This window comes from Manis javanica, chromosome 3 (genome assembly GCF_040802235.1).
Source record: "Manis javanica isolate MJ-LG chromosome 3, MJ_LKY, whole genome shotgun sequence".
Classification (NCBI taxonomy): domain Eukaryota; kingdom Metazoa; phylum Chordata; class Mammalia; order Pholidota; family Manidae; genus Manis; species Manis javanica.
Genome location: NC_133158.1, coordinates 120042139 through 120054115, shown reverse-complemented (window position 1 = coordinate 120054115; position 11977 = coordinate 120042139). Strand labels below are relative to the sequence as shown.

General features: G+C 45.4%; 1 long non-coding RNA gene across 1 annotated transcript in view; it reads right to left on the bottom strand.

The window, feature by feature from the left end:
* Nucleotides 1–6884: 6884 nt before the first annotated feature.
* The window catches only part of LOC140848442 (uncharacterized), a 111839-nt gene continuing 106746 nt past the window's right edge, over nucleotides 6885–11977 (bottom strand). Inside the window, exon 4 of the long non-coding RNA XR_012129322.1 lies at nucleotides 6885–11977. This exon is cut by the window's right edge and continues 27906 nt beyond it. This is a non-coding gene — a long non-coding RNA (uncharacterized lncRNA).

The following is an 11977-nucleotide window of genomic DNA, read 5'->3' as shown; positions in this document are numbered from 1 at the left end:
GCAGCAGAATGCCATGCCGGCAGAAGGCAGTGCCATAGAAGGGAGTGGTAAGAGGTGGGGGTGGGCGCTGAGGAAGGTCTGGAGTCTCAGGGCTGGTACTGGCATGAGCAGGTGTGGTGCCTCTGGTGCCACCTCTGTACTCGCACAACCCTAGAGTGAGGGCCTCCTTAAATGTTGCATCGCAGGCACCTCCCTTGCTTTACCCTAGTCCTGGACTGGGTTCCTGGAGAGAAATGGTAATTGGGAGGGTTCTGGTGCCCTCGGAGGAAGCATTAGCTTTCAAAGGGCGAAGGGCTGTGTGTGGCACTTTCATCGGAAGCAAACTTTCCATGGGAAACTTCTTGAAACTTCTGGAAGCTGCCTGGGGGCTCACTTGTCTCCTACAGAGAATTCTGAAACTCAGCGAAGTATGTGACTTTCCAAGGCCACACAGGGAGTTGTGACCTTAGAGGTCTTCCTTTACTTGCCTTTGATTTTTTGTCTTCAATTGTTTTGCCTTCACTTTATTGGTCCCCAACTTCCCCCCAACCTGCATAAGAATTGTAAGCAGGTCATATTCAAGGTCTCACCTGTACTTGAAGACTGAGGTCTAACTCTGAGAAGTCCACTTTCTGAGTGCTTACTACCTACCAAGCATTATTTTAGGAGCTTTTACAATAATTATTTTATTTAATTATTATAAAAACCTGAAGGTATATGTCATTCCATTTACCTGATGAGGAGACTGAGGCTCAGAGAGGGCAAGTGGCATAGTTACTAAGTGGTACTGCTGGGTCCCCTGCCTTTCTTCAGTCATTCACAGTGACCCAATGTTTTGATGCCAGGCACTGTTTTTGTGCTGATACAATATGAACAAAGGAGACAAAAATCCTGCTGAGCCCTACCCCACATGTCCCACTGCTTGTGAAGGGAGATTGGTCCTTTCTCATAAGGTCTCCGGGCTGCCTGAGGTGGCTACTGTGATTTTGGCTGTTGCTGAGAGAAAATCATGGTCCATTTCATTCCTTAGCTAACAAGTCGAATGGACTCCTTTCTTTCTGCTCCTGGGTCTCTGAAACACCCACCGAACCCACCCACAGGCAGCCTAGGCAGTTGATTCCGCAAGGAGCTTGACCATTCCTCCCTCCCCCATGGCTTCCCCTACTCATTTTTCTCTTTTTATCACTGACATTTTCCTTCAGCCGCCCACCCCTCCAGCAGAACTCTGATTCAGTTCCATGATTTAGCTCTGGTGAGGGCAAGTTATTCTGGTCTCCTGTGCTCTAAGCCCCACCGAGAATTTAGACCCAATGTTTTCACTTGTCACTTCAGGCTGTTTGCCGGAGTTTGCGGAAAAAGGCCTGTATTATTAATGCCCTTGCTGGGAACAGCTGCCCCGCCAGGTTGTCATGTGAGCCCTTTGAGAAGCCCAGTGGCTCAGGTGGGAAATGTGATCCTATCCTACAGAAACGGCCAACAGCCAAGGAGGACAGAAAGCAACTTGGAAGGGGCTGATTAGGGTCTCACCAAGGAATTCACAGTAACCCAGTGAGCGTCTTGGGAGGCGGATGCTATCCTGGTGCACAGCGGGATGCTATTTTTGAAGGCACTTTAGTCTGACATCCCCTTCTAAGATAAAAATGAGGATATTAATAATTAGTTTAGTAATACTTAAAGATCCATCCCTTAAGGGACACTCTGCTAGCCACTTGAAATAAGTTAATTCTCAGCACGAGTCTTTGAAGTGGAGCTTGCTTATCTCCGTTTAATGGATGAGAAACAGCTCTGGAGAGATGGAGTGAATTCTCCAGGGTCATGCAGGTAGTAAATGGTGGGAGGTGGAATTCGAACCCTGATCTATCTCATGCTCCTGTCAGGACACTGTGAGCCACTAGATACGAACTGTTTCCCTGGCTCTCCTTCAGGTTATCCCTGCAGATGGTCCCAACTCCTTTGTTTCCCATCTTTGTCTCCTCCTGTCATTCTGGAAACATCTGGAGCTTGGTCTCCCAGCCGGGACTTGACTGGAATTCAGTATCAGCCAGATCAGGGGTTGGTGGGGTAGATGGTGGGGCCACGGGTCAGACCAGGAGTGAGGAAAGATGGGCTCTGGCACCCTCTACCAACTGAAATGGCTCCGTTGCACCTCTTCATGCCCCATCAAAGCCCCTTTTTAGTGCAAGGACCTCAAAATTAAGTTTAGGGAAAAGAATCTAATAATGTCACTTGCTTGCTTAGAAGCCTCCTAGTTTCTTGCAAGGTAAACCAGGACTAGAAACATTTAGGTCTGGAGCAGGCAATCCTGTGGAACCCTTATTTCCCATCGCTGTGGCCCTCAGCCCCTCCACCCTCCCATCTTTTCACCAGTCCCTGACAGACGAGGGTCCTCTTTCCTGACGAACCTTTGTTTGCATCACTCTTCTCTCTGCTGGGCATGCCTTTCTCTACCTGTTCAATTCCTGTTTATCCTTCAGAACCCAGGATGAACATCACCTTCTCTGACTTCCTCTAGCAGAGTTGGCCCCGCCCTCCAGCTCTTTGCTCTTCGAGCCTTTTGTGGTTTTTGCCCATCAATGTATGGGTCTTTCTCTTCCTCAAAGGCCTTAGGAGCAGGGGCTGGACCCTATTTATTTCTGTATGGCCTGCACTTGGGGCATATTTGTGTAAACAGATGAATGGGGACTCATTAATAAAACTACGTACCCAAGTATAAGTCACAGGTGGCCCCACTTTAACTGAAATACAAGGTCAGGGGACTTCAAAGAGAGAGAGGTAATAGGTCAAGGCTCTAATGCTTTTGAGTAATTGACAGGTGAGTCAGGTACTGTGCTGAGAGCATTTCTGCAAATGAGCCCCAGGGCTGAGAAATAGAGAGAGAGGGAGAGAGAAAGTCAGTCTGAAGGGTGAAGTAACAGTGTGAAACTTTGCAATCGTAGAGAGAAGCACAGCTTGCCCCACAAGAGGGGAGCTCCTTAGGGCACATGTGTGCGGACCTGTAGAAAGAGTGGGGATTCTGGATAGTCCCAAAGGGGAGAGCAGGAGGATGGTACACAGGAGCGAAGTAGATGCAGAGGCAGGAGAAAGTCCAAGGCAAACTTCCTTTCCTCTTTGGTGGGTAGGGGGTACATCTGGCTGTCCAGAGCTCCTGCCTGCTGGCTGCTCCTGAGGATGCAGTATGAGCTGGGTCTGAGCATGAATTTGGAGCCAGGACCTGGATATGTAGGTCATTCTGTGCCGTTAGGCTTCCTGCCTAGTCCTCTGTCCCCTAATGCTGGCTGTAAGCTCTTAGGCTTTGGAGGTGGTCAGATCTAAGTTTAAATTCTGATTTCAGGCACTTTAATTGCTAATTGTGTAGCATTAAGCACAAATAATAGAATTGCTGTTTTTGTAGGGTCTATGTTTATTAAGATCTATGATGAATACTCTGCTGAGGGGCCTGTGCTAAGTGGTTTATGACATCTCATTTATTCCTCTGAATACCCTGTAGATAGATGCTGCTGTTATTCTGAAATCATGGATCCATAACTGAGGTTCAGAGAGGTTAAATAAGTTGTCCAAAGTCACACAGTGAGTAAATGCTGGAAACAGTGGGCCAGGTATGCCACCCCTGATCATCTGTGTCAACAGCTTTCAATTTGCCTGATCCTGAGACTCTCCTAGGGCTTTTGTAAAAGAGCAATTCCTGGGCTTTGTCACAGATTCTGATTCAGTCTGGTTTGGGTGGGGCTTGGGGAGCAGTAGATATAATAGGGACCTAGGGTCATATTAAGATCTGGCAAGTTTAGAAACTACTATATTGTGCTTTCCTGCTTGTAAGGCTGTGGCTCATAGTTGGCCCTCAATAAGTATTAGTTGTGAGAATTATATGAATTGATTGAAAGGATATTTTATTGTGAAAAGATTTTTATCTTTTAAAAGTTCATTAGTCCTAGAACTAGGTCTTAAAGATGGAAGTCAAGGGAAGTAGATTCTAGGTCAGTGAGTCTTCATCCTAAAACTCTAAACTAAGAATTATCCAAATGGAATGAGCTGCCTTCAAAGGTCCCTGTCACTTGTTATCAAGTAGTTGGTGATACCATGTATCAGGTATGTTGGTCAAGAGGCAGTTCTTCAAGGACGTGGTGCCCAGTCACCATCTGCCCTGTGCGTGCATGCACTGAGGAGGGCTTTGGGGTATTAATGTTCCAGCAGAGGTGGAATGGAGGAGCTATGCAAAGGCAGAAAGGATCCTAACTCTTCAGGGAGAGCAGGAAGGAGGCATGGCAGAGGCTGAAATGATTAGATATTTTAGGGCCATCATTGCCTGTGTGGTATCCCAGGCAACCAGCAGTACAGTTTCCTCTGTACCTTCTGAGACCCTAGACATCCAGTCCTGCCACCTGGGGTACAATGAAGCACTTCGTGTTCTCTGGGAACTGATGGTGGGCTTTCTGTCCCTTATGGTGTCTCTGGGTCTTGTCTTTGTTACTAAGTTCTCAAGGCCCATCCCGTGGGCATATAAACTACAGAATACAAATCAAGGAATATTGTCCCATCAGAGCCAGGAGAAAGGCTAGACTGCTACCCTGTTTCCAGCCTCAGCCTTGATGACAAAACTCAGTAAAGGCTTTCTTATAGGCCAAGAGCAATCTATAATCTCTGAAAAGTCAGAGAAAACTCCTGACTGGTTGCCTGTGATCCCATTTCTAAGATCATGATAATAACTGCCACTTTGAACACTGTATGCCAGTGCTATACATATCTTTTCTCATTGAATCCTCCCGACAACTCCATGATATATTCCTTTTGTACAGATGAATAAACCTAGGCTCAGAGAATTCAAGTAAGTTGCCCTTGATGACAGAGTTAGTAAGCAATGGAGTTGGACTTCAGACCTCACTCTGTGTGACTCACAAATTAAAACTCACTGTGCCTATATCATTTTGCCCCATTGTAATAATAGGAAGGTTTGTTTCTCTTGATGAGGATGAAATGTAGGGATTGTTTGATTGCCTGACTGATGGAAGAGAGCAAAGCTATGTTTAGCATGTACTGAATAGATGGCAGATACCTACATTCACATCTGGAGTCATCCCTAACCTTTATTAATGTGGATGACCTTTACTTTCCTCTGGTCATCTTTTGGCGATTGCAGCAGAGGTAGATTTCTGGTTACCATGACTCTCAGTAAGGTTCCATGAATGCCAAGACCAGTGGCTGACTCTGTCGGGGAGTGTGTGCCTGCAAACTGCTGGGGCAAGGATGTCAAGGCCAGGAATTGGGCTGTCCCTGAGGAATCCTGACAGCTGGGAACATGTTGTGAGAGGAAGGGAGTGGAGCAGAGCATCACTGAATCAACCTTGAGCTTGAGACTAAAGGATACCTGTGTGTATTAACTTGGAATGAAAGACTGAACCGCCCTCTCTGTCTGCCAAACACAAGGAGTTTGCATCTTCTAGCTGAAGATCTGGTGTGTTAGAAAAAATAAAAATCCTTCAGTAGAGGCTAAGGAATTTCAGGACTTTCCCCAACTCAAGCTTTATTTCGGTAACTGGAACTGATCGTGTTTTTCAGTTTTACATCATTTGCATACTCATGTTGAGAGGGCCGCCCCTCCACCACACCCCTTTTTTGATTGCCTATTTGTCATCTTCTCCTCCAGCCCTTCCTTTGACCACCTTCTCAGTGTGGGCACTCTCACACTGCCATTTCTCCTCTCTGTTATCTCTGGGCCACTGACAATCCCCCAGTGGCCTGCCTGTCTTCTTTACCTTCTGTTGAAAACCTGCTCCCATCTCACTTCCTTCTTGAAGGCTTTGGCTCTAGCAGCCATTGCAGAGCAGTCCCTGTCTCTATTTCTAACTTTAGCCAAGCTTTCTTTTTCTTGGAGCTCTTTATGTAAATACAGCCAGTATTCTATAGCTTGCCCTTTCATTATTGTGGTCTCATTATGTTTATTCAGCTGTTTTGTGTCCTGCTTCAGATGCACTAAGTTTGTCTCTCAGGATTCCTTGGGGGCAGGGACTGTACTTTGTATGGAGGTAGTGATGATTATATTTTAATTTCAGTGTCTAGCAGGCAATAGGTAGCCAATCAAATTGGCTTTTTCATTTGTTCAGCTGATCTTTATCAGCTGCTTACCACCATCCGGGCACTGGGCACTGGGCACAAGGCACTAGGGCTGTGGAGCCAGTCATTACTTGGTGCTTGAAATGTTTACAGTTTTAAGAGAAGATAGACATTAGCAAATTAAGATTACATTTTAATTTGATTTGAGCTATAATTGAGGTTTAAGTAAAATTTACTGGGAGCTCACCTGAGAGATAATGAGAAAAAAAGATGGAGACAGATTTAAGAAAAGTTTTGAGTAGAAATAGTAGAACTCTGTTTCCTCTTTAGTTTGATTCAGTACCTTTAAGGGCTTTTTCTAGGACCACTGAAGTGCCAGGACGAACAGGTCATCCAAGAGAACTTGGGGTGAGGTATGATTTGAATATGGGATAAGAAAGAAGGAAAAGTCAGAGACACCAGATTTAGCAAGATAGCAAGAGATGGAGAGGATTACAATTACTAACATGTATTAAGTGCTTGTTACTATGTGCAAGGTAATTAACGTGAATTGCCTCATTTCCCCCCATAATAACACTAAGAGGTGTAGGTACTGTTATTTTCTCCATTTAACAGGTGAGGAAAAATGTTCTGGTCAGTTGAGTAGTCTGTTCAAGATCACACACCTGGGTTCAAACCCAGGAACTCTTGCTCCAGAGTGAACGGCCAAGAGGCTGGGTGGAGAACCACTCACCCCATAGATCCAGAACCTCCACAGGGCCCTGAGTGCTAACTTCCAAATTTACACCTCCACCTGGACCTTTCTCCTGACCTCCATCATCTCCTATCAGGCTGCTTATTTAATACTCCACCTGACACTCTGGAGTCCCCCGACTGAACTCCTGATCTTCTCTTCCCCTGAAGATCTGCTCTTCCTTCATCTTCCTCTTCTCTGTTGAAAGCAGCACCATCCTTCCAGTTGCTTGGGCCCCAAACCTTGGAATCATCCTTGATTCTTTATCTCACACTTACATTCAATCCATTGAACTTGATTTTTGAAGTACAAGTAAAATACATCCACTTCTCACCACCTCCACTGCAGCTACCTGGTCCAGCCACGAGCATCTGGCACCAGGAATCTTCCAGTGACCTCCTGATGGTCTACCTGCTTCTGCCCTTGTCCCCTATTCCTGTCCTAACCCAGCAGCCCGAGCACTCTTGGCACTGAATCACATCTGGTTGGTCCTCTGCTTACATCTTTGCCAAGGCTCCCAGTTTTACTCAGAGTAAAAGCCGAAGTCCTTACTGTGGCCTACAAGATGCTACTGGGTCCCCTCCAGCCCCCACCCCATTGTCTCTGTTCCTCTCTGACTCCCTCCCTTTGCACTCTCCCCTTGCTTCTTTCCTTCTGGCCAGTACACACCAGCACACACCTGCCTTGGGTCTTTGCATGGGCTCTTACCCCTCCCTCAAATGCTCTTCCTAAGATGCTGCAGGGTTCACCCCTTCACCACCTGAATGGCCCCTTCCCAATAAGCCTGCTCTGACTGCCCTTTTTAAAATGGAAACCTGCCTCAACCTAGCACTTTTGACTCTCACTTCCCATACCTGTTCTGCTTTGTTTCCCATAGCACTTATTATCTTCTAATATACTAAATAACATGCTAGATAATTTACTTATTACATTTATGATTTCCTGTGTCTCATTCTGGAATGGAAAACTCTAAGGGCAGTGATCTTCATCTGGTTTATCCACTGTTGTATCCTAAGCATGAAGATTTATGCTGAGTACACATAGTAGTTAATGCATTTAAAAAAATGAGTAAATGGAGAGTACAAAGTTTCTGTCCAGGTGTCCATGGAAAAGCTTTTCTTAAAAAAAGATATAGTCTGGAGTCTGGGAGAGATGCCAGAGTGGCTGGCCACATGGATGCAGGAATTGTCTGCACCTAAGGGCATACAGAGTGAGTGGAGTGCCCGCTGAGTCTGGACCTTGGGATGTGGGCCTTTCAGGGCTGGCAGGCAGCTGGTAAGCAGAGCTGAGATGGGGAGGGATGCCTGTCAAGCATTAGAGGGCAGGAGTTTGAAGGAGACCCAGAGATGCCTCATTGAAGTAGATACCCGAGAGGAGTCTTTAGATTTTTAAATTAGAAGTGCAATTTCAGTGGAATGACGTGGGCTGACTTCAATTATTTGAGGAACAAGTGGAGGGTGGGGAAGTGTAAACAACTCAAGAGGCCCTGCTGCAAGGAAGGGAGATTAGATTGAGGAAGTGACTTCTTTAAGGGTGTTATTTTTTAAGCTGAAATCTGTTGGGCAGGGGCGGGTGTGTGGTGCTGGGGAAGTGATGCACTAAGCTAATAACATCCAGACTGACAAACAGAACATAGTGCAGTTGTATCTGGGCCTCACTAAAGGGATGCTACTCAGTCTAAGCCCCTAGCACTGGGCCTGGCACATAGTGGGTCCACAATAAATATCTCTTGAATACAATATAAAATGCTGTGGACTTTAGTGACAAGTCACTGTATCAACAACAAAAGAATGTCTAGTGCAGGAGACAGACCCACTGGCTGTTGTTGACTTGTGCTGTTGGCCTTCTCTCAGCTACACACTCCTTAGTACTTTGAGCAGCTGTGCGTGGTTATATTTTGGTTTCTTCTTTACTGCACAGTGGTTATGTTTTTAAGCAGTAAATCTGCAGGTGACTCACTTGACTAGAATGATTTGTAACCTAACCCTTCTGCATGAATGTAAGGGATATGATGTTGTCTCAGTCCATTTGGGCTGCTATAACAAAATACCAGTCTGGAGAGCTTATAAACAACAGGTTTATTTTTCATGGTTCTAGAGGCTGGGGAGTTTGAGAACAAGGTGCCAGCCTGGTAACGTTCTGGCAAGGGCCTACTTCCTGGGACATAGCTGGTGCCTTCTCACTGCATGCTCCTGTAGTGAAGGGGAAGTGGACTTCTGTGGGTCCTCTTTCATAAGAGCACTTATTCCAGTCATGAGGGCTCCACCCTCATGACCTAATCACTTCCCAAGGGCTCCACCTCCTAATACCTTCACCTCTTAGACTTAGGATTTCAACATATGAATATTGGTGGAGAGTTGAGACACAAACATTCAGATGATAGCAGATGGTAACTCCAGGGAAACAAAGGGAACACAAGAGTTGGCCAAGGGCAGCAGAGACACCTGTTGACTCTAGGTTGGAGCCTGGTGTTGAACCAGCTCATCTCATGCCAAGTCATATCTCCTCTCTGGGAGTTGGATTTAAATGATCTAAGTTTGTTACCTTTGGGTTTTATAAAAAGAAGTTTCAGGAAGGGAAGAAATAAGGAACCATGATTTGTAAAATATATCAAAAATCAAAGATTTTTTTCCTCTTTTAAAAAAAGGTGATATGCAAAGTTTGCAGGCTGAATTTCCTGATGGTGGCAAATGACATGAAGTTCACAGAGTTCTGGAAGAAAGCACAATAATGCACTCCTATTTTGCACCTACCTTCTCTGAAAAAGAGACCAATTGGCAGAATGCATAGGAAAGAAAGGAAAAAAACCTAATATTTGTTAAGTATCCCCCTGTGCCTGGAATGATGCTAGGCACAGATGGATCTTACACCACCCTCATTAGGCAGAAGGCATTACATCAGTGTTCTGCATAACTTCCCCAAGGCCACACAGCCAACAAAGGGAGAGAGGAGAGAAAATTGAAGCCCATGGCTAGAGAGAGTCACTGTAAGAAATGTAGCTGCTTGAAGTCAGCCTAGGAGAATCTTGAGAATACCTGCTTACCAAAGAGATGGTTAATTGGTTGAGTGAATTACAAGGGCCCTGAGGAACCTTGCAAATATTTTTGCTGAAGTTCCACTGGAGATCTTCAATGTCTTCAAGAGAATGGAACAAACCAAGGGAGAGAGAAATGTAATGTAAATTTTCAAAGGAGATAACTGCAATCCATAAGCATCAGGCAGAAACCGGTATGACCAGGGTAAAATGCACAGTACATGGTGGTACTCAATAAGTGATAACTGTGATACTTACAGAACTATTAATTTTCATTAACTAAATCCCTGTTGCTTCCCCTGGCCCTGGGACAGAGACATAGTGTTTCAGGATCTGAGACTTCAAATTGGGGCTTATATTCAAAAGCACTGTAGCTTTTCTCTGTCCATACTGTCTTCTCACACAATATACATCTTTCCCAGCTGGCAGTCCCCTCCAGCCTCCTGCACCTCACTTTAGCTGCACTTTGTAGCACCTGCACAGTGACATTTGTGTATGTCTCCATGGCCTGTCTTTTAAAGACCCTCCTAAGTATCTCCTCAAGAGCTAGACATTTTTGTGCAATACCAAAATAGAATATAATTTATGTTGATTATGATGATAATTATTTTAGAACTCTTCTGTTAGTGAACGTCTTTGTTTTCTCAATAACAGGGTTGACATTTTTGTAAACAAGGTGGAAAATGTGGACTGGACGGTGGTTCAGTTGTCTTAAACATACTGCTCTGTAGCCATCACTGAAGAGGGCTGATCCGTGTCTGTCAGAAGAATAGTGTCTATCCTTTACTCTAACCTGCGATGTGGAGAATACAGAGAGGGCTTATCCATCACATTTATGGATGATGTAAAGCCAGAAGGGGTAGCAATGTGGTATGTGCCAGGGTTAAGGTTCTGTATAAGCGTCACAGGTTAGAAGAGGGACTGAACGTAGAAAGATAGAGTGCACCAGGATAAATGGCGGATACAGTGTGAGCTCTGGATCCTAGGGGCACAGTAAGGCAGCCTAGCTGGGAGGTGTGGCCTGACAGCAGGTCTCCTGATACAGTGCTGGTGAGCTTAATTGTGGTTGCTCGACAGAACAGTTAGCATGAGGCCGCTAAAAACTAACCAGAAACTCTTCACATCTAAATTGTGGAGGCGTAGTCCATTTCCTGTTCTGTAGTAGTTGGGCCGTACCTGCGCACTGTTTAGTTATTTTGAGAGTGGTGTGGACAAATAGGACAAGTGAACAGGCAGTTCAGAAACGCTTTTGTTTAAGGAATAGTTCAAAGGATGAGAATGTTTAGCTTGAAGAAGAGAAGGTTGGGCAGGGGTGTGTCACATAGTCTTAAAGGACTGCTTTATGAAAAAAAGAACAGAAATTTGTTTCCTCTAGAGATGAAAAATGAGAACCCGCAGGTGAAAGCTAAGAGGTGTGAGGAAATGTTCAGCCCAAAGTAAGCAAAATATTTTTCATAATTTAAATTTGGTTCTCTGGATGGCTGCCTTGGAATGAGAGGTCATCATCATTGCAGATGTGAAAGGAGGTGCCGGCTGGCTGGTTTGTGTTGCTGTTAGGAGGGGAATTCGTTCATCAGGTGGCAGGTTGACCACCTGACCGCCCTCAGGGCCTTTCTAATTGGTGGCATGTTCTGGGCCTCAGAGAGCACGCAGGCCCACACAGCCGTGCTCAAGGGAACACGGATAACAATGTCAGCAGTTCGACGGCAGGGGGCGGTGCAGAAGGCTTGAGGTTTGGGCAAAGAGCTAGTGATTGAAATCTTCCTGCATTCAATTTTCTCTGTGATTAATAAAAATTTAGAATCCCAGTGTGCCCATGGGTAGCACTTACTATTTGAAAAATAGCAGAAGAAACTACAGGGCACTTGGATTTGAGGGTCTTCTCTCACAGGATCTCAGGGACCCTCAGGACCTCCTGGATGTCCTTCTGGTACTCTTCAGCCATCCTCATCCTATACATCCTTCCTGGTGCAACCTGATTCTTCACAGGAAGCCTTCTCTGAGTGACCCTTGTCTGGAGGGGTAGTCTCTTCTCTGTATGCTTCAGGCATGGGCTTTGGGGTCAGATGAGCTGGGTTTGAAGTCTCACTTTGGACTAGCTGCATGGCCTTGGGCAAGGCCCTTAGCTGTCCATATACAGATTCTCATCTTTATCTATAAAATGCACGTGACTGGCATCTATC